General features: G+C 25.6%; 1 protein-coding gene across 1 annotated transcript in view; it reads right to left on the minus strand.

The window, feature by feature from the left end:
- The window catches only part of LOC119666690, a 63459-nt gene that overhangs the window by 748 nt on the left and 42298 nt on the right, over nt 1–20413 (minus strand). The gene's annotated exons all lie outside the window — the stretch shown is intronic.

Genomic DNA, 20413 nt, shown 5'->3' on the forward strand with positions numbered 1-20413 from the left:
ATTCGAGGAAACCTTGTGAAGGAGGAACTAAGAGTTTTTCTTACATAGACGAAATATGTTTGCACTGTGTTTACAAACTGCGTTGGTTAGCCCGTTTCTAAGTGAAGCATATATTCACTTAGGTGTTTATGGATAGAAATAAAATAAAAATTTATAAAAAATCTAAAGAGTTATTATGCAGGATACTAATTTTGTATTTAAAAAATCCCTGATCCAGTAAAAATCCCGTAAACAGAATGGTTCACGAACTTAGTTTGTTTACCGCACTATAAATCTTAACTTTGTTTCTTTTAGCTGGGTTAAGAGGAGAGTAAATTTTATTAAACATACAATATGTTACCTTACTAAGTCTTTAGAAATCTAATTGGGTCTCAAGTATTATCTTATTTAACATACTCGTCCTTTTCTTTCTATGCTCACAATTCATAAATTCAGAGCTCAGTTATATAGGATGTTCGTCATTTATAATTTATGGTCGAAGACGAATTAAATTTTAAATGATCAAATAAGAGATTACAAATAAAATAAAATATATATAATATTAAAATCTCAAACAACAGATATATTAATTTTTTACAAGTTCAACATACCATTATCGAATTATATATGTATAATAAATAAAACCAATCCGAAAGACTTACCTAAAACAAAAAGATTATTTTTTGTTAATAAATTTGTACATATTGTATATATTATATATATAAAAATATTAAATTGGTTTTAAAAGATATAATTTTATCATAAATTTTTGTCTAGACGCATCTTATTTCTGTATTTGAACAATTCAATAAATATACTAATTAAAAATTAAACCACAATATTATAGATCAAATTAATATATCAGAGAAAAATTAATTAACACGCAACACTTTACCTATAAAAGTATTCTCTAAGCTCTAACACGCATATTAGAGATACAATTGTTGCAAAATGTATTATTAATAAAACTATAACTAATTGATTAATAATAACAAAACAAGTAATAACAACAATTACAATTTAAAATGAAATAAAAAAATCATTATAACTGAATTTAATAACATTTATTTAGTTGTTGTTTTTAATAAAATTAATTTATTTATTTTTATGAAATTTCTCAGTACTACGTTCCTAGATTAAGTTCTACACATAAAAAAGAATATATAACTCATGGAACAAATAATGTCTCTACAAACAGAATAGTATTGAAATTTAACAATTAAAAAAATAATAAAAATATAATTAATTAATTCACTTATTCTACAGCTGGTTTATAATTTTGTTCGAATATAAACACAGCAAATGAATTTGTTAATAAAACACAAAAGACAAGTACGGCTTTGGGTCAGTTAGTTAAGGAGCGCTGACTCTGAGCTTCAAATTTGGCAGGGCACAAGTTCGATTCCTGGTACTTGCAGTCTCAAAAATAATTATTTACGAATAATTAAACACAAGAATTATTTCCAAAACCACTGATGATGGGTATTTGGTAATACTCGAAGCAGCTGTATAGTCAAACAAAAATTCAATTAATTAAAATAATATAAAATGAATTTTTGTTGTTGTATATGACTACTTTTCGAAAAAAACCTCTTTATAAAATTAATTTAGTTATTTATTGAATAAAATTTATTTATTTTTCTCAAATTTTATATATATTTTATTACATTTATGTTTTTTTTATACTCAAACATATAAGCTAAAATTTTTATTGTGATTATATTATACAATGTTAGAATAAATAACAATAAATATTAATAAAATCAATGGTATTAATTTTTTATTAAAACATTATAAAGATTCTATAGGTTATATCAACGATCATAAAAACAGCAATTCAATACTGTATAAATTTTTAAATTAAAAATCAAGGTGATAAATCCGTAAGATACATTATTGCATCTATTATGTTTATTAAGTCATGTGCAGCATTAATTTTTTGTGCTTTTAAATAAAAATGACTGACATTAACCGAGAACCACAAACGATCATGCAACTTTTATTTTGTCATTACTTGTCGGAGAAGCATAAACGATCGTTGGCACTAATTTGATTGCTTGAATGCATCAGTGACTCAGTCACGTGACGTAATTGTTTTAAAAATTATTATAAAATTAAGTGGGTGATGAGATAGGTAATTACTTTAATTATATTTACAACAAAAGCATAAATATTTTAAAAAAATTTTTTTATGTAGACTTCATCCACTTTTGAATATTAAGCAGTCAAGCAGTCTTTAAAGATCATTATTATTAACTAATTTAGGTCACATTTAGTTCGTTGATTACTCTGTTGATCAAATTTTAAACTATATTTACCGTCGAGAAAAAAAAATCAAATTAATCATTCCAAGCCTGTATTCCATATCGTATATAAAAAGAGATTCATTGACCCCAATGAACAATTTAGTGAGTTTATTTGTAGGCGTCGACGCTTTACACAAGCATAGAAACGAATTTACACACCAATAGTAACAAAAATCATTAAAAAAAATTTTTTTTTGTATTGTAAAATGCCAAATTAATTGTCAATTAGTCATGAGTTTCCAAATTGTATACGATTACCACTAATGTTTATAGAGGAATAAATTTGCATATATGGAAATTAAAATTTGTAGTCTGTATTGTACAAAAATGCTATTAGCATTTCATGTGTTTCATATATTCAATGATGTAGAAATTTTAATTTCTGCGTGAAGGAATTATTTGATATAAGGGTTTCATAGCAAACTTTCTTAAAATCTTAAAGAATTTGTAAAATAAAATTTTAATTAGAGAATATCCAACATCGAACTATAAGTTTGAATTAGTCCAACTACAAATAAAACAAAACTTAAAAGGGACTGGATCTAGAGCACTCTCAAAAGATCGAACAAGATTATTGCTCGACAGTCATTGTGGTAGAACACACATATATATTGACGCCCTCATGCTTTAAAAAATTATTGATACCTATACATACTATATGATAAACTATACGGAGTCTAAAAAATATTATATTTTAACATCACTCTTATAACATAAGATGCAATGTTATTATTATTAGGTGAAGTAAAAAGAAACTAATTTTTTTTTCCACAGAAGTCTTTAATTTCATGCAAAAATAATGGATTTATTTTTACTACACCTATTATTATCAATGTATCAATTGCTAATAAAAAAGTCTTAGTTACTCACAAAATATAGGAGTCTGTTATGATACCGTTTCAAAGTTAGCCTTTCCTACTAAACAAATTCTAGTTAATCATTTGATTTCAATGAGGAACCATATAAGTTTTATAAACATAACCATACTGAACTCCTTTACACGACATGCATTCGTATCTAATTGTAAACTAATTATTACAAAGTCTCTTCAGTTATCCAGTTATCAATATCAGTTATCAATATATCAAGGTTGCCATTTTTATTCAAAAACTCATTTTATTTTCTTAACAGAATCATAAGTGTATATAAATGTATATAAATGCAAGAAGTCATTACAATATATAAGTACCCCAAAGATAATTATAGAACATTGGTTCTATATTGGTGTAAGAAAAAAATACTTTTAAAAACTGAGTTTAAAAAGTTTATGATTTGAACAATTGACTAATTAAACCGTTTCAAAAATACAATTATTAATAAAACTTTTGGTGATTAAAACAATAAAATATAATATGTTAAATTTATAGAAAAATAAAAATGGACATATGTATGTCTATTGAAGGAGTTCGATAATAGATTCTTGTTTTCTGGATGCATAAATTGATTTTTGGTTTGCGTAGTGTAGACTTCACAGTGCTAGTATTTCAGTATAATCAGTAATATTTAGCCCATGCAATAGTTTTATGTAAACTTCAATAGCTCCAATAGCTTTTTTAAACTATTTATAGTACCTCCTGTAAACCTGTAGTTGATCATTATATCGAGGTATTCACCATATTGGGTATTCACTATACCCAGAAACGACTGTAATGCATTTGTGTTGGTTTCTTCCATATCATTGATACTACTGATTTTCTGAACTCCATTAAGATCATTAACCAAACAAATTTTGGAGAAATTCCCTAGCTTATCCTATACATATCTTTATTATAAGGTATGCCAGAACTAAACTTTATATCAATCAATACAGAACCTACGCATATAAGACTTATCACATAAAAAATTTAAAATCTGCCGGATTTTTAAAAATTTAGTTTTATTTTTTAAGAATTATTAAACTTTACACTTTATTATACGCTTTATAGATACTTTTGTAGAACGAGTTATGTTGAGCACTCACAATTTCAATTAGATGGCATGCATAATTTTGACGTGAATGTGAACCATATGTTGACCTAAAACATTTCTAATAAATTCTTTATGAAAAATGAAGGAGTGTTTTCATTTATTGCAATTCTGTAATGACAAAAGACATTAGAATTTATTCAATACATACATATATCAATTTTTAACATTTTTTGTCATCAAAGTAGGATCGTTGTCTACCACTGTCATTATTCATAGTGTTTATTTGGGAAATATAATAGATATATATAAAGCGTATTGTTTATAGCGTAGGATCTATAAACAATACTACATAATATGCTACATAATAGTATCCAGTATTTCATGGCAGTTATTATTTAATATAATTTTTATTTATATCAATTGTTTGATTCTATTATAATATTTACTATTACATAAGTTTCATATTAAGATATTTAGTGAAACATTTAAAAGTATTAACAGATAACGTCACATGACTATAAATTTCAAAGTAATTATGTAGAATGTTTATAGTAACATATGGTTTAATATCTTCGTATATATATATATGGTTTTGTTTTTTGATTTAAAATTTGATGTGATAAAAACAGACAATAAATCGATGTTCGATATTTTGATAAAATTTCAAAATATTTCAAAAATTCACTGCACAAAATTCTATTCGACTAATGTCATTATTAAAAACCAATCATTTATAGATCATGTCGATCACTGAACTAACAATGCATATTCCAGATACTGCTAAATTAATGGAATATAATGTTATTGGCTTTTGTTTAAACTTTTTAAACCTTTAAATTAAAAAGAAATATATAATATGAGAAATACGTGGTAGCTTATAATTAACATAGAAAACCCTCTTTCGGTATTAGGAGGATTTACAATGTTTGTAAAAGCAGAACCCTTTTTCATTAAAGCTGAAACGATCTAATCACAATTTTCTTTATAAAAACGGTTTATATTATTTTTTGGGTTGGGTTACTTTAACCATAATTTCAAAAATCTTCATTATTCTTTTGCTTAAATATTATGAATTTACTTTGCAATCATTTCACTTTTAATATGATTCCAAAATAATTTCTCCGAACTTTTATTTATTCACATTCTTGAGGCGCCCTGAAAACTTGTAGATGCTTTTTTTTTCGTAAAAATTGCATTTCTTTCTGATTTTTATTTTTGCGATATTTCGTACACATATTTTGAGATTCATTTGACCCAATTTGGTTTAATTCGATGTTTTCGGTAATAATATAAAATTAATCATTTTGAACTCATTTTTTACTTCTTTAAAATCTTTTTGAAACTAAAAATATTTACATATTAACTAACATATACTTTATTTTGTGTATTTATAAGCTACAGATTGATTGGAAAGAGTATTAATTAAAAAATAATTAATCGATGATGGATTTTAGATAAAGTTTTAAAATTAATTAATTACTTTTGCTAAAAATGTATTGATTTTTTAATTGTAGTTTCTACTATAGCATTATTTAATTTACAATGTAAATTAATAAATGAATAATGCATTTTTATATCAGATTTAAAGAAGATTAGTTTTAATCAATATCTTTAATTTATGGTAATAATTTTAAAACACAACATTAGAATATTATGAGATCATATTGTCTGTAATTTTGAGGAAGCATTTAGCATTTTTTTTTACAGTTATATTTATTTATATGTGAAAAAACAAATAAAATAAATTACAATAATCAAAATACGAGTTTAGACATAAAAGTATATAATTTTAGCATCTTACTATACTAAAATCCAGCAAACAAAAATATGAATAGAACTTGGTGGAAGCCCTTCAACAAATACGAAACTACACATATAGCAGGAAACTTTCAGTTTTTGAAATTCAAGGGTACTTTGTGGACTACTGACTAATAAAAGAGAAGAGGTGCTCAGACCGAATCGGATCTCAAATCTGAGAACGCTTTTAACATAGTTGAACAACGTATAGTCGTAAAATATGTAAGCCCTTAATATAAAATATTTTAAGAACAAATTTTTAGAATTGGTGTTGAGTATTATAACTAAATTTCAAAAAAAACTGAATCTTATAAAAACAAGATCAAATAGATATTTTTTTGATACAACTGATTTATTTTGTGCAAATAAATCCGGCAATCTAAAGCAATTTGAATAAGTTTTTTATATTAATAGCCAGGGATTTGCTTCAAAAAATTGGTATGTATCGTTTAGAGAGCCTTTATATTCACAAATCATAGAGAGCTTCTATGTTCATGGTATCAGTGCCTCGAAAAAATATAATGCAGATAAGTACGTACTAGCATAAATAAGGCAAAAGCAACTTATTGTCATCTTTCGAATGTCTTACAGTCCAGTCAACTTACTATGAAAATAAAAATGAATCTGTTCATTTCATAAAATCTGTACTACTTTATGCCTATGACATGTGAAACAGTTCAAAAAAAATACAGAATCGCCAGAAAGATAGAATTTTCAATAAGAACTTCTGAAATGTGCCCAACTAATCGCAAACAACATGGTAACCAGAAAGCATAAGTGGTCGTGGATGGTTAATACGCTTACAAGGCCAATAAATCACCTACTAGATACAACTTCCAATGAGGACTTATGGGATGTGATCAACCCATCGGAAGCAACAGAGGTAACCAGAAAGCGTAAGTAGTCATTGTAGATCTGTAAACAATACATTGAGGTGAAATCTGAAGGGTGGTCCCCGACCATGCGCCCCATTAAAAACATGACATCAACTTACTGATCAAGAAGTTTACGATAAGGGATACATGTGAAATAATGTCACAAAAAAAAAAAACAATCGATTTAAATCGATACTGAAGCTCTTTTATTTGCAAACAGAAATTAATGAGGCAGTACATAAGTAAGAAAGTAAGTTTTAGAGCAATGTAGGCTTTATGCTTTTATTTTTGAAGTTTCTAGAACAAAATAATTTAAATAGTAACGCCTCTATAAAAAATATATAGATTTGAAACGTAACAATTAAAATATATAAATACAATTAACTAGTTCAATTATTCTACAGCGGGTTTATGATTTCGTTCTAATATAAAACAGTAAGTGAATTTGTTAATGAACTTTCACAGCAAATAAACAAAACTCCAAAGAAGAAACATACAAGCAAAGTAAGGTTTTGGGTCAGTTGGCTAATGAATGCAGACTCTAGGTTTCGAAATTGGCAGGGTACGAGTTCAAGATTACTAATGATAGGTATTTGAAACAGCAGTATAGTCAGCAAAAAAATCAATTAATTAAAATAATTTAACAAAGAATTTTGTTGTTGTAGTTTACTACTTTTCAAAGGCTCTCTACCAAATATATTAGTTTCTATTAACTAAAATACAGCTTATATTAAAAATAATTTAAAGTAGCACATTTTTATAAGTTATAGCTTGATCGTAAGCTATCGACATAGGTAACTCACATTATCAGAAATAGACTTGAAACTATTTTTTCTTTCCAATTTTATTTGGAATCTATCATTTTAAAACCCTTTGACTATGTAAATGAATTTTTAATTTGAGCTCATCAATATAAAGTAACATTAATACAACTACTAATTAACTTCTAATTATATAAGTTATGTATATATTTAATCTATGGGAAACTGATATTATATCTTCTTCTGTTGTTATTGTAACTTCCATATTAAAGAAACATTTTATTTATTTTTACTATAGGGCACATTTCCTGCTTTGTTTACGATTTCAGTTAATTCTATTAAATAGAATAAAATTATAGCAACAAAAACTTACAAATTAAATTAATTAAGTCGTTAATCTTAACGCTTACAGGCAATAAATTTCTACAGTAAAAACATCTACGGCAGAAAAGCTAAATGAAAGTGTATAGGGAATCAAAGTAATTAAATGCATTTCCACAGATAAAAACGCGCATGAAATGCAACTAAATTGCATTTTAATTACAAACATATGATGATGATGCAAAATAATATCAATATGAAGGGAAAAATAAAATGCAATTGAAGGAAATTTACAGTTTCCATTAAATGTGTTTTTTAATAGAAAAGAAAATATTAATTGTTAATTTTACTGTTGGAAAGTTAAAAATTGAATAAAAAATTCTATAAACAAATGTTGCAGAATAATTACCATAAAATGTCTTCATATTATGAAGACATAGTGCACATATAGTTTACATGTTTCTTTACTAATATTATTATTCACAAGAAAAATGACTGCAATATACGAATACATATATTTTCTTTCAACTGCCTTCAGTGATAGATACCTACTATATATAATCGTATGTATATATTTTCTATTTGTTAGATTTTCATAACGATACGAAGTGCATTTGTTAAGTTTAAAGAGAAGTCATACGTGTTTGTAAATATATAGAATAATGCCAGCTTTTGTCACTTTTGTCATTTTTATCTGTTAGTCTGTAGATTGAACTTTTCTATCTTCTATCTTGCCTCAAGCTGTCACTTTATTGTACTGACAGTTTGATATATTTAACGTTCTGCATTAGTGCAGTTGGCAATTTGTCTGCGTGTGACTTTTCATATTGCAAACATCACTGCTCATGTCTAACGACAATTGAAACCTAATAAATCAACTTTTATTGCAAAAATTTCTGTTTGTTAACTCAAAAACTAAACAAACGCAATCATAATGATATTTAGAGTAGGTAACTAGAAAGTAAACAGGTTATGATTAACTGGGTTGTAGCTTCAAAACGCGAGATGTTACTGTATTTAACACTTTAATTTGTCACTAAAGGCAATTACCTTTCTAATGGTATTTTAAATTTTTTTGTAATTTGTATATAGGAATTTGAGTTTTCAGTTATTATTAAATTTTTTTTTATGTAATTAAATATTTAAGATTGCTTACTAAACAGTTCATATACGTAAGCAACTCATTTTATATATAGTTTATTTATTATTATTAATAAAATAAAAAAAAATTAATATATTTTATTTGTTATTTTATTACATATTAATTTTTATATTACTACTATATATATACTATATTATTTAAAATATATATATTTATATACTATTATTACTATTTATGGTAAAAGTTATTACTAGATTACCATCAAATAGCATATCAAATATGTAATTAAATTTTTAAGCCTATCAACGTAACAGTTTATAATATACTTAGAACATGTGGGAATTAGGCTAAGTTGATGCTAAACCAAATAGGAGATTTTTTGGGATTTTTTGCACTGCACACATTTAACCATTTATCAACACGTATCGACACATCACTACATTATCGGCACAACTTAGAATTTCCCTCATTTAGAACGCACCTTAGCCTAACTTAGCCTCCTGTTGATAAAATGCTAAATGTGTGCAATGCAAAAATCCCAAATCTCGAATTTGGTTTAGCATACATTTAAATCATTTATTAATTTATTTGATTTAAATTTAAAAATATAAAAATTTCATTTTTTCTATTTTTAGATTTATATTTATATATGTATGTAATTATATTTATAAATTTAATTCTATACATGTAGTTAAATTTATTTAAGCCCAACTCCGATACAGTTTATAATCCATTTATAGTATATGAAATTCATTTATTAATTCATTTAATTTAAATTAAAATAAAATAAAAAGATGTAGTTATGCGAACGGAAGCCACTGCAGTTTTAACTAAATAACAACATCCGAGAATCGAAGGACGAAAAAGGACCCAAGTAGTTTCGTGGTCTACTTCGACTAATCCTTCAACTCAGTGGGGCCACTTGTTGGACAGTGCGCTGTCCCAACGTCCCACCATATATATATAAATATATATATATATAAATTAAAATAAAAATGAAAAATTTGAATATTTCATTTTCTATATTTTTAAAATATATATTTATACATATATGTATGTTATTATTTATAAACGTTATTCTATATATATATTTAATTAAATATTTAAAACGCTTTTTAATATAGGCGTATTTGCTGTTAATTCATTAAATACTCGTAATTAAATTAAAATAAATTATGGAGTTTAAAACTTTTATTTATTTTTATGTGTATATGTATTTATATTAGTAAGTTATTATTGACATATGTGTTTTGTACATTTTATAAAATATTTTAGATTATTCAGAGTATAGTTTATAATCCACTTAACTGTTGTCCATTTCTTAATTAATTAAATTAAAATAAGTAATGAAAATGTTAAAATAATTTATATGTCCATGTAAATACACATCTTTATTTATGCATACTCTATATAAGCTATTTTATATACCTTTGTAATTAAATAAGCCTATTTACAATACAATTTGCAATCCCCTTAAGTATATTTATGGTTCATTTATTAATTAATTTAATTAAAATAAATAATGAAAAGTTCATGTAAAGCATAATTACTTTGAAAAAAATATATTCCAAATATTATATTCATATACTTCAGGCAATTAAATTCGATATAAGTTAGTTCCATTATATAAACCAATTATACAATTGAGCTGCTGTATATTTAATATTCAATTCATTCAAAAAAAATTTTAAGAAAAGTTAAAGTAATTTATATTATTCCCATAATTAGGTTAATGTATTTCGTTATGAATAATTAATGTAAGCCGTAATTACTTATTTTTGAAAATATCTTCCAAAAATTATATTAACCTATATAATGTAAATATAATGCATTATTAGAATGTGTTTCTGTATTTGAAATGATTAATATATTTGTTAATATATTTTATTGATTTATTTAGAGTTTTTATTTAATAAAAAGGTTTTCGAAAAGTAATGAACTACAACAACAAAAATTCATTTTTATATTATTTTAATTAATTGATATTTTGGCTGACCATACAGCTGTTTCGGGTATTGTCAAATACTCATCATCAGTGACCTTGGAAACAATTCTTGTATTTATTTATTCATAAGTATTTTTTTGAGATTGCAAGTACAAGGAATCGAACTCGTGTCCTGCCAAATTTGAAGCTCAGAGTCAGCGCAATTTAACCAATTGACTCCAAAGCCGTACTTGTCTTTTAGGTTCGCACATTTTTTGTAATTTTGTTACTTTGCTGTGAAAGTTTTATTAACAAATTTTTTTATTATTATTTTTAATATAATAATATTATTATTATTATTATATTTATTTGATGAAATTATTAATTCAATACTAAATTAAACACAAATGATGAAAAGAAAAGTTGTAATAATTTTATTTACTATTATTCGATTAATAAAAACTACATTATTCCCATAATTAAAGTAATGCATATCTCTGTAAATAATCAAGTTTGAGCATAAATATTTATTTGAAACTATCTTCCAAAAATTAAATGCATCTACTTCAGATAATTACATACAGCATCTTCTATTCAATTTAATTTTTATTTTTTTTTATTTTCTTATTGTTGGCACATCAATTTCCTATTTTCTGTCTGTAACTATAACGAAGACTTTTACCACTTTGGGTGTAGGTCAAAAGCAGGTCTCACATGTCTTTAATTTAGATGTGCACTGCTGCTCGAGCTTCTGTGGCAGTTGCAGTAGTGGCTCACATGCAACCAAGATATTTGATCACGAACCACATGCAACATAGCTCTTCTAGCGGAAGTTATTTGGCTGTAAGAGTTGTCAGCAGAATAAAGCCATCAACAATTTGTATTTTTATTTTTTGTATCTTACTTTCTTCAGTTTGAAATTCAAATATCTTTTATTTTTCTATTTTTCTATTTTCACTTCAACTTGTTACTATATATCTTCGTAGTTATAAATTTATGTCAACTGTTTCGTATTACCAAGATTTATTTTAACTCGGCTAGCATTTCAATTATCATGTGGTTAAGAGGCTTACAGTTTTGGATTACTGACACATAATAACAGTAATAATGAATTTAACACAAGATGGTTAATTTTCTTTAACTTATTTTTTTTTGTACATATATATATATATTTCTTTATTTTTTTGCATTATAATTTATTGAACATTTTGTCACTCTTAAACTACATTAAAAGCAGTTTGTGCAATAAGTAACCAAAAATGGCAACATTTAATTGAACATTTTGTCATGGTGCTAAGCTGTGCAAAAATACTAAATAATTTATAAAAGAAACATATATATTATATATATATATATATATATATATATGTGTGTGTATTTTAAAATATGACTGTAAAAATATAAATCGCCAAATCTGCCATATTTGCGCAAAACCACCACAAAGTTTCAGTTTAATTAGAGTTTATTGAATTGCATGGAATCGCAGTTGTCTCACAATTGAAGTTTCTTCGAATAAAATTGATCCAAAAAATATTTTTTCATACAAAAAAAATACATTATGACGTAACCAATTTGTTAAAATCGCATTGTATTTGTATTAAAAATAGTTGAAAAAATAGTGTCGTATTTTTCATTCAATTGATCCTCAACAATATAAAAAAAATTAATACATAAAAGAAATATTAATAATAAAATTGGCACTATGTGATCCATGGTAATTCAATATTGAATAAATTTGAAATAAATAAATATTAAATAAAATAAAAAAATTAATTTTTTGCAAGATTTACGTAAGACATATTAAGTAGAACGAAATATAAAAATATTAATTTATCAAGTAATGTCAAATAAAGAAATATGATTTATAATTCGAAGTTAAGATTTATTCAATCACAATACTTGGAATTAATAATAATGACAAGTTGTTTTAATTTAGATGTATATAGAAATTTATATATGGAATTTAAACAACAATTTTGTATTTCAGCAAACATACTGCAAAACTCTGACTTCTACAGATTAATGCACATTTTGAATATCACTCAAATCTATGGCTGTATGGCTGCGAAACCTGGCTCACTACCAACCGGGTTCATAAACTGCTTCATACAACCTGGTTCATAAACTTCAAACCCTTATAAATAAATGCTTCAGGAGTTCCTTCAGCGTATTCTCTTTTACCGATTCAATTGACTCAAAACGCTTACCACGAAGGGGCAATTTGAGTTTCGGGAACAGGAAAAAGTCGCACGGATCCAGATCTGGCGAATAGGGTACCTGAGCGATGACAGTGGTGCTGTGTTTGGTCAAAAAATCGCGTACAACAAGAATTTTCCATAGTAAAAATCGCTAAATGCACTTGAGGTAGTCTCACATTAACAGCTGCTGTAAACAAACTAATAGACAGATAACGCTCAAATTTGTATCATATGTCAAGAAAGGGTGTACCAACATCACAACAAAAAAAATTTAAAAAGGTCTATTACTTAAGGAGTAGTTAACAAACAACATTATCCGGATACTTTTTGAGCGGGGTACATTATGTACATAAACCACGTTATTATCGCATAATTTATACACTCAAAAACTGATATGTATGTTAAAGTTCTGTTTATGTAGAATATTGTTAAGTCATTTTTTTATAAATTTAACAGAAGATATATGTATCTGTTTGAATATTCGAGTATTTTCAAAGTTTAGCTTAAATTACATTATGAGAAAATTATCTAATAGATATTTTGTTTGTGTTTACTTCTCATATGACTAATTCACAGTTCTGCTTTCTATTTCCATATTTAACAAACCATTTAAGACCTTTGTAAACCATTTGTGAAATCAAATTAAATATTACGTAAATTAGAAAATTTGAAAGATACATATAAGCAATTTAGTTTAAAGTGAGGTAAACAAAGCAAATATTTGTATATTAGGCCAGGTTAACATTTTCAACTTAAGTCCCCAAAGTGAAAGCCACATTTGTCAAGTGTCCATTGCGTGTACCGCAGCTATCAAAATATATGTAAAATTTTTATAAAAGTTTATTATGTTTTTTACGAAATATTCAATTAGTGTGTAAGTGTGATTTCAAACTCACTTAAATGTTTCAACTTCACTATTAATTTGTTAATTGAGAAACTTCAAAAACATTAACTTGAAATTTAAGCCTTGGGTTTTATATTACAATAGTTCTATAAAAACTGTTGTTTTTTGCAATATGGTCTCAAATTCCTAAAACTGACAAGTAAGACAATTTTTATTGCAAAAGCCATTATCGTCAGTTTGTATACAAAAAACTAACAACTGTGTCTTAAGAAATTGAAATGAAAAAGTATCTAGAATAATAGAAAGGTTTTTAGCATTTCTAAATTGGTGCATGTCATTCACACATTTCAAAATTTTTTACTGTACCGCCAAATAGCACTTGTATTAACTTAAAATGGAATAAATATGCTTAAGTAACGGTTTGAGGAGAAAGAAAATGGAACATACAATTATATAGTGTACTGTAAGCATGTAATATATAAAAAAACGTATATTAATAATAAAAAAATAGACTGTAGATAGTTTGTTAATGCAATGAAATATTAATATTGCCTTATTTTTCTTTTTTTTATAGGCTTGTTAAGTAAAGTGCATAGTAAATAAATATATCTTAGAGATACGAGACTATCAAAAAAAAATCAAACTCCCAAAAGAAATTTTATAATTAAACAATAAAATGGTTTTTTATATATTTTTTAATCTGGCCGTAGGTCCCTTCTTGTTAAATAATTCAACGTTTAATATTTTTTATTATACTCTATATTTCGAGTTTCCTCGATAATTATCATCATGATTACGATTATAAGTTAATATTACTAAAACTACACATACGTCATCCTCTTTGTTCTATCGTCTATATTGCACTATATTGCATATAAAAAGGGACCTACAGCCAGATTAAAAAATATATAAAAAAACCATTTTAATAAACTAAATACAATATAATAAAATAAATACAAAAAATGCAAAAAAAAAATATATAAATAAATTCAAAAAATTTTATAGATTAAATAATAAAGTAACCAGAAACTAAATAAATTAAACAATAAATTTAAATTGTTAAAAATAAAAATTTTGTTAAATAAGTTTTGGTCAAATCAATTACTTCTCTTTATAAATAAATTTCAAAATATTTTAACTTCACTCTATAAAACAGTGTGCAAACGATTAACATTGCAGCAAATTATATATAAGAATACAAATTTAGCTGCTAATAAAAAATTAAAAGTCATTCGCTTATATCATACACCCACCGAGACATCAAAAAACCTACTTGGATACTTAAGTGATCCAACAAGAAAGAAAAAAAATACATATTCGTTTGCATATATGAACCCAAATTTTTTACTGAGCTTGACTTACAAGATAAGATCTGAAACATGTCTCAAGTGGTACGCCAACAAAGTGTAAATAAAATATAAATATTGTATTTCCAATAAAAAATATGACTTGTAAAAAGGTTTGTTAAATAGTAACATTAAAAATAATTTTTAAAAAAGACATATCACTGAAATACATATTTATATAACATATATACGAACGACTAACATTTTGGAAACAAAATATTTCATCTAAAAAATAATTTTAATTTACCAGAAACAAATGTAGGATCATTCAAATTAACATGATTTCAAAAAAAAAAAAATTAATAAATTGTATATAGTAAAAGTATTAATTTGAGTTTTAAAATTAATTTGTATTAATAATGATGGGAACAGAAATAATATATACATTATAACTAATTATGGATCCAATATTTTCATTGACATAACCCGTACAGATATTAGTCTTATAGTAAGTTTACTTACAGGTCACTGCAAATTAGCGAACCGTGCCAGAAAATTGAACTTCAGTTTCAAGCATACCTATCGCAGCTGTAGGGAAGATGATGAGAGTGTCTCTCATCTACTCTGTCTACTCTGTACTCAACTTATATACGGCGGCGATTCAACTTTTTAGGAGCCCACTTTTTTGAAGATAATAATCAATGACCGACCTGCCACTAAACAGCACTCTAACGTTCGCCAAAAGTTCTAAGTGATTTTAAATCCTGAGTTTTTCCCATATATACATTAACACAATGAGCCAATAGGCCTACGTAGATCCCTTAGAAGTCGCCGGTATAACCTAACCTAACTAATTATGGAAAGTAGTATTGTATATGTAACTATTTTTGAGTCTTCAGTTCCTTCTTTTAATTAATAATTGAAAAGTATGAAGAAGTTGTTGTGACTCATCAAGTGTTAGGAATCGCATCTATTACATTTTTAATTGTATTTAACTTTTTGTTAGTAACCTAAATATTAGAATAGTTCTTAAAAAAATCCATCGGTTGTCAGTAATATTGCAGAAAAAGAAACTCTTTGCATATGTGTGGATTGTGATTGCTTAAGCACCTTAATAGGGTGTTGCACTATACTATTAAAATTCATACCCGTAGGTTAACATCATATAACTTTGGTTATAAATATTATATTAAAGATTTTAAACTAACGCAACTATTTAGTACTTGCAAATAAATGGTCTTAAATTCACAAAGTTATTAATACTAGTATAATCATATATTAATATAATAATACTACAATAAATTTCTCTAGACTGAAACGGAATGACAGACCTGCGATTTTGCTTTCCTAAAGGTTATCATGTTTAATTTAATTTATGCGCCGTAATAACTGGTTAATAAGCCCTAGTTACTTATTCAGAGACCCCTTAAAATAATTTACGATTTATTGTAGTATATAAGTATATATTGTAGTATAGTATATAAAATAATTTGTAATGTAATGTTATTAGTTTTTAAGATTCTAAAACTTATTGTTAGGTTTTAAATAAAAATGATTCAATAAAGACATATTGTTGTATAAAAAAAAATTCATTTTGTTGAAAAAGACAATGTATGATTGAGGAAAAATATTTCAATAAAATATATTTAAAATATAATATGAAATTCTTGTATTTTATATAATATTTTATAGTATTTAAAAACTTCACAAAAAAGTGTACGAACATAAAAGTTCCAGAGCCATAGGTTACAGAGAAATAATATGAGAAGAATTTTTGTTGTTGTAGTTCACTACTGTTCGAAAAACCTCTGTAAAAATTTTTAATAAATTTGTAGTTTCTTTAGACAGTAGATATGCTCTATATTTTAGAAAATGACAATAGTCGATTTTAAAAATATTTTTTTTTGTGTTTTATTAGTGGAAGAAACAAATTTCCATTATAAAAAACCGGAACTATTTCTAATATGTTCATAAATAATATGCATACAAAGCAAATGCATCCCATATGTATTAAATTTACAGAAATAAGACTACGAAATAAAAATTTAAAAGAATATCTTAAAAATAAAAAAGAATTTAATTTATAGCATAAATAGCTACGCACTACTGCAACTGTTTTTTGGGTGTGCTTTTTTTATTTTTATACTTCACTGAATACATTTGCTTTTTAAAATTTCATAGATTTTTAGGAAAAGATATTAAAAATTATATTTAATAAAAGCGATCTAGAAATTCAAAAAAAAAACACCAACAAAAATTTAATTTTAAGTTCAAGTTTTCACAAATTCATCCCAAATGGATCCCAAAAAAAAAATATAGGTAAACATTTTTTCCTTTTGTTTAATTTTACTTTTTAAAACTAAAAACTTAAAAAAAATTTTAAAAAAAATTTAAAAAAATATTGATGGAGAAAACTTAACTGTGTCAAACACTAATGACGTCATTTGCTTTTTTTGTCACAATTTTATGTTTTTGTTATTTAAAGCCCACGACCACGAAGTTTTGAAGATTAAAGATATTTTGTATTTACCATACCACATTCTAAGCGGACACATAATAAAGTTGTTGCCGCTGTTAGATTCTAAAGATAAAAATGTGAAATGTGAAAAAATATTTTTTAAACAAAATTTAAAATAAATGAAAGAACTCAGCTGCGGTTGCTGCACATTAGTAAGATCTAAACATATTTATTTGAGGCCACATGCAAAGGCTTTCTTCTTTTGTGTTCGGTATCGCATTCATAAGGAGGGACGTGCATTCTTAAAATTGTACTACTACTCGTACAAGCCCACGAATTATCATAAATCTTTTCGGAAGCAAAATCAATAATTTTAGAAACCATTTTTAATAAGTGAAAATGTGGGTGGGTGTAAAATTGTTTTCATCAAGGCTTTCGTACTTAAAGATTGTTAAGTTGTATATCTCATACAATATATCAAAGAAAATGCACTGAAGCTCATAAAAATTAATGAGTAACATGTAAAATAAATTTATTTTATTTTTCTGTTAAAGTTTATAATATTTTATATAAATTTATTTATTTAAATTTATATAAAATACAAATCCAGTTTCTCAATCGCTAATAGCATCTACACAGAAATATATAGACATGCAGATCTCATCATCTCTTGAGTTTTCTCTTCGGGTAATGTCATTAAAAACACTGCCGAATAATATGAAGACTATAATATTGTTGGTTTTAATGAAAATATAAACAAAAATATTATAAAAATGTTTTCTAATTTAATTATTTAATTAATTTAACAATACTAATTAATAATATTATTTATTAAATAATATTATTTAATATTATTAATTATTTTAGAATATTAATAATATTTAATTAATTTATATTTTAACTGTCATAAGTATACAATTTTCAGGAATTATATATATTTTATATTATATGCCTTCGATATTGTTAAGAGTCACTAAGTTCTACTTAAGTGAAATAAATTTCGAAGATATCACAACGAAGATGATGCTATCTGAAGAAAACTGGACAGCCATAAACCGATTCATTACAATCATATTCAAACGGAAAAAATATGATCTCGAATATGACTAATTTCGAAAAATAGACAAACAATTAAACCTAAGCGAGGCCTGGAGGCAGGTTAACGAAGAAAAATAAAATTTTTTGTGACACAAACACAAGAATATTTATAGAAACCCAAATCTATGATACCTATGAATTAATCTCATTCCTATAATAACTGTGTTGATATTTTTTAAATCAAACTTCTTCGAGGTAAGTGAGGAATACGCTTTTTATACCATATCTAAAAGTGACAGCAGAGAGAATCAATTATATGACTGTATACTACAGAAAGAACATGGACTATTGCCGAAATTTAATTTTCATACTATATTTAAAGAGTTAGGAAAGAAAATTTTTTATATGATAGTACACTTCACCAAGAATGTGATAGCTGCTATCAATTAAGTATACAAGAAAGATTATGCGAATACTTATCACAACAATTATAGGTTTACAACCTTTGTGATTTTCTTTCACATAAACTCATTCTAAAGCAACTGTCTTACGTCTCATTACCAAAATCTGATTTCCGAGTATATTCAGCTTAAGAACTAGTTTTACCACAAACTGTGTTGAATAATTTAAATTTTACGTCAGAAATATTGTTTTGGATTAAGATGCACTTAATATGGATTCCGGGACATGCTAGCATCCAAGACAATAAAATAGCAGACGAATTTGCAATAAGAGGCGCGGCTTCAAGAATAATTCTGTGGTCTTGGCAAAGGAAAAAGGGAAAGTCTACCCTTCCGTTAATAAATGTAGACATATAAGAAAAACAGAATTAGAGAAATTTTTCGAATTTTCTAATTCAATTCTAAGAAAGTTAGAAAGTTAATTAGATTCTAAGAAACTCAAATTATTTGGACAGTTAATTTATAGAATAAGTACTAACAACACTATAATTTTTCTCTTATTTAATTTTAATGAAAAGCTAATATTGAAAAACTATAGTATATTTTACTTTAATAACAAACTTTAAGGTTTTTCTTTTTTGTGACTTGTATGAAGTGATATCGTTTTATGTACCTGTCTTAAACATATATATAATTTGAATTTACTACACATTTACATATTAAATGTCATCAAACGAAAATGGCAGTTCTACATTTTCATACATAATTTCCGTTTAACAACCTGCTTAATAACAAACCCTGAACGACACTTGTCATTTCGTTAGAAGAGTTCTCAATGTACCAGCAAAAATTACAGCCAAACACGTCATCAACAGAACAAAGCAAGAAAATGTTAAAGCCCCTCTGGTGTAAACCCTTGTGTAGACTTAACTAGTGTGGCAACATTATATTAATATGACATGCTTAGTTTTGCATAATGTTAAACGTCAAAAAATTGTATGTCAAATAATAAATGAAACATACAAAATTAATGTTAAGACACAAGACAAACGTCATATGCGACCTTGACCACACATAAACGCCCTTTATGTTTATAATAATAGAAATAACAATGTTAGAATAGCCATTAGCGTGCCTTGAAGTGAGTTGATTCAATAAAGACCTACAAAGCCCTACTAACATTTGACATTAAAAGCCTTGCCTGATAACTTTTTA

Source organism: Teleopsis dalmanni, chromosome 1 (genome assembly GCF_002237135.1).
Source record: "Teleopsis dalmanni isolate 2A chromosome 1, ASM223713v2, whole genome shotgun sequence".
Lineage (NCBI taxonomy): Eukaryota > Metazoa > Arthropoda > Insecta > Diptera > Diopsidae > Teleopsis > Teleopsis dalmanni.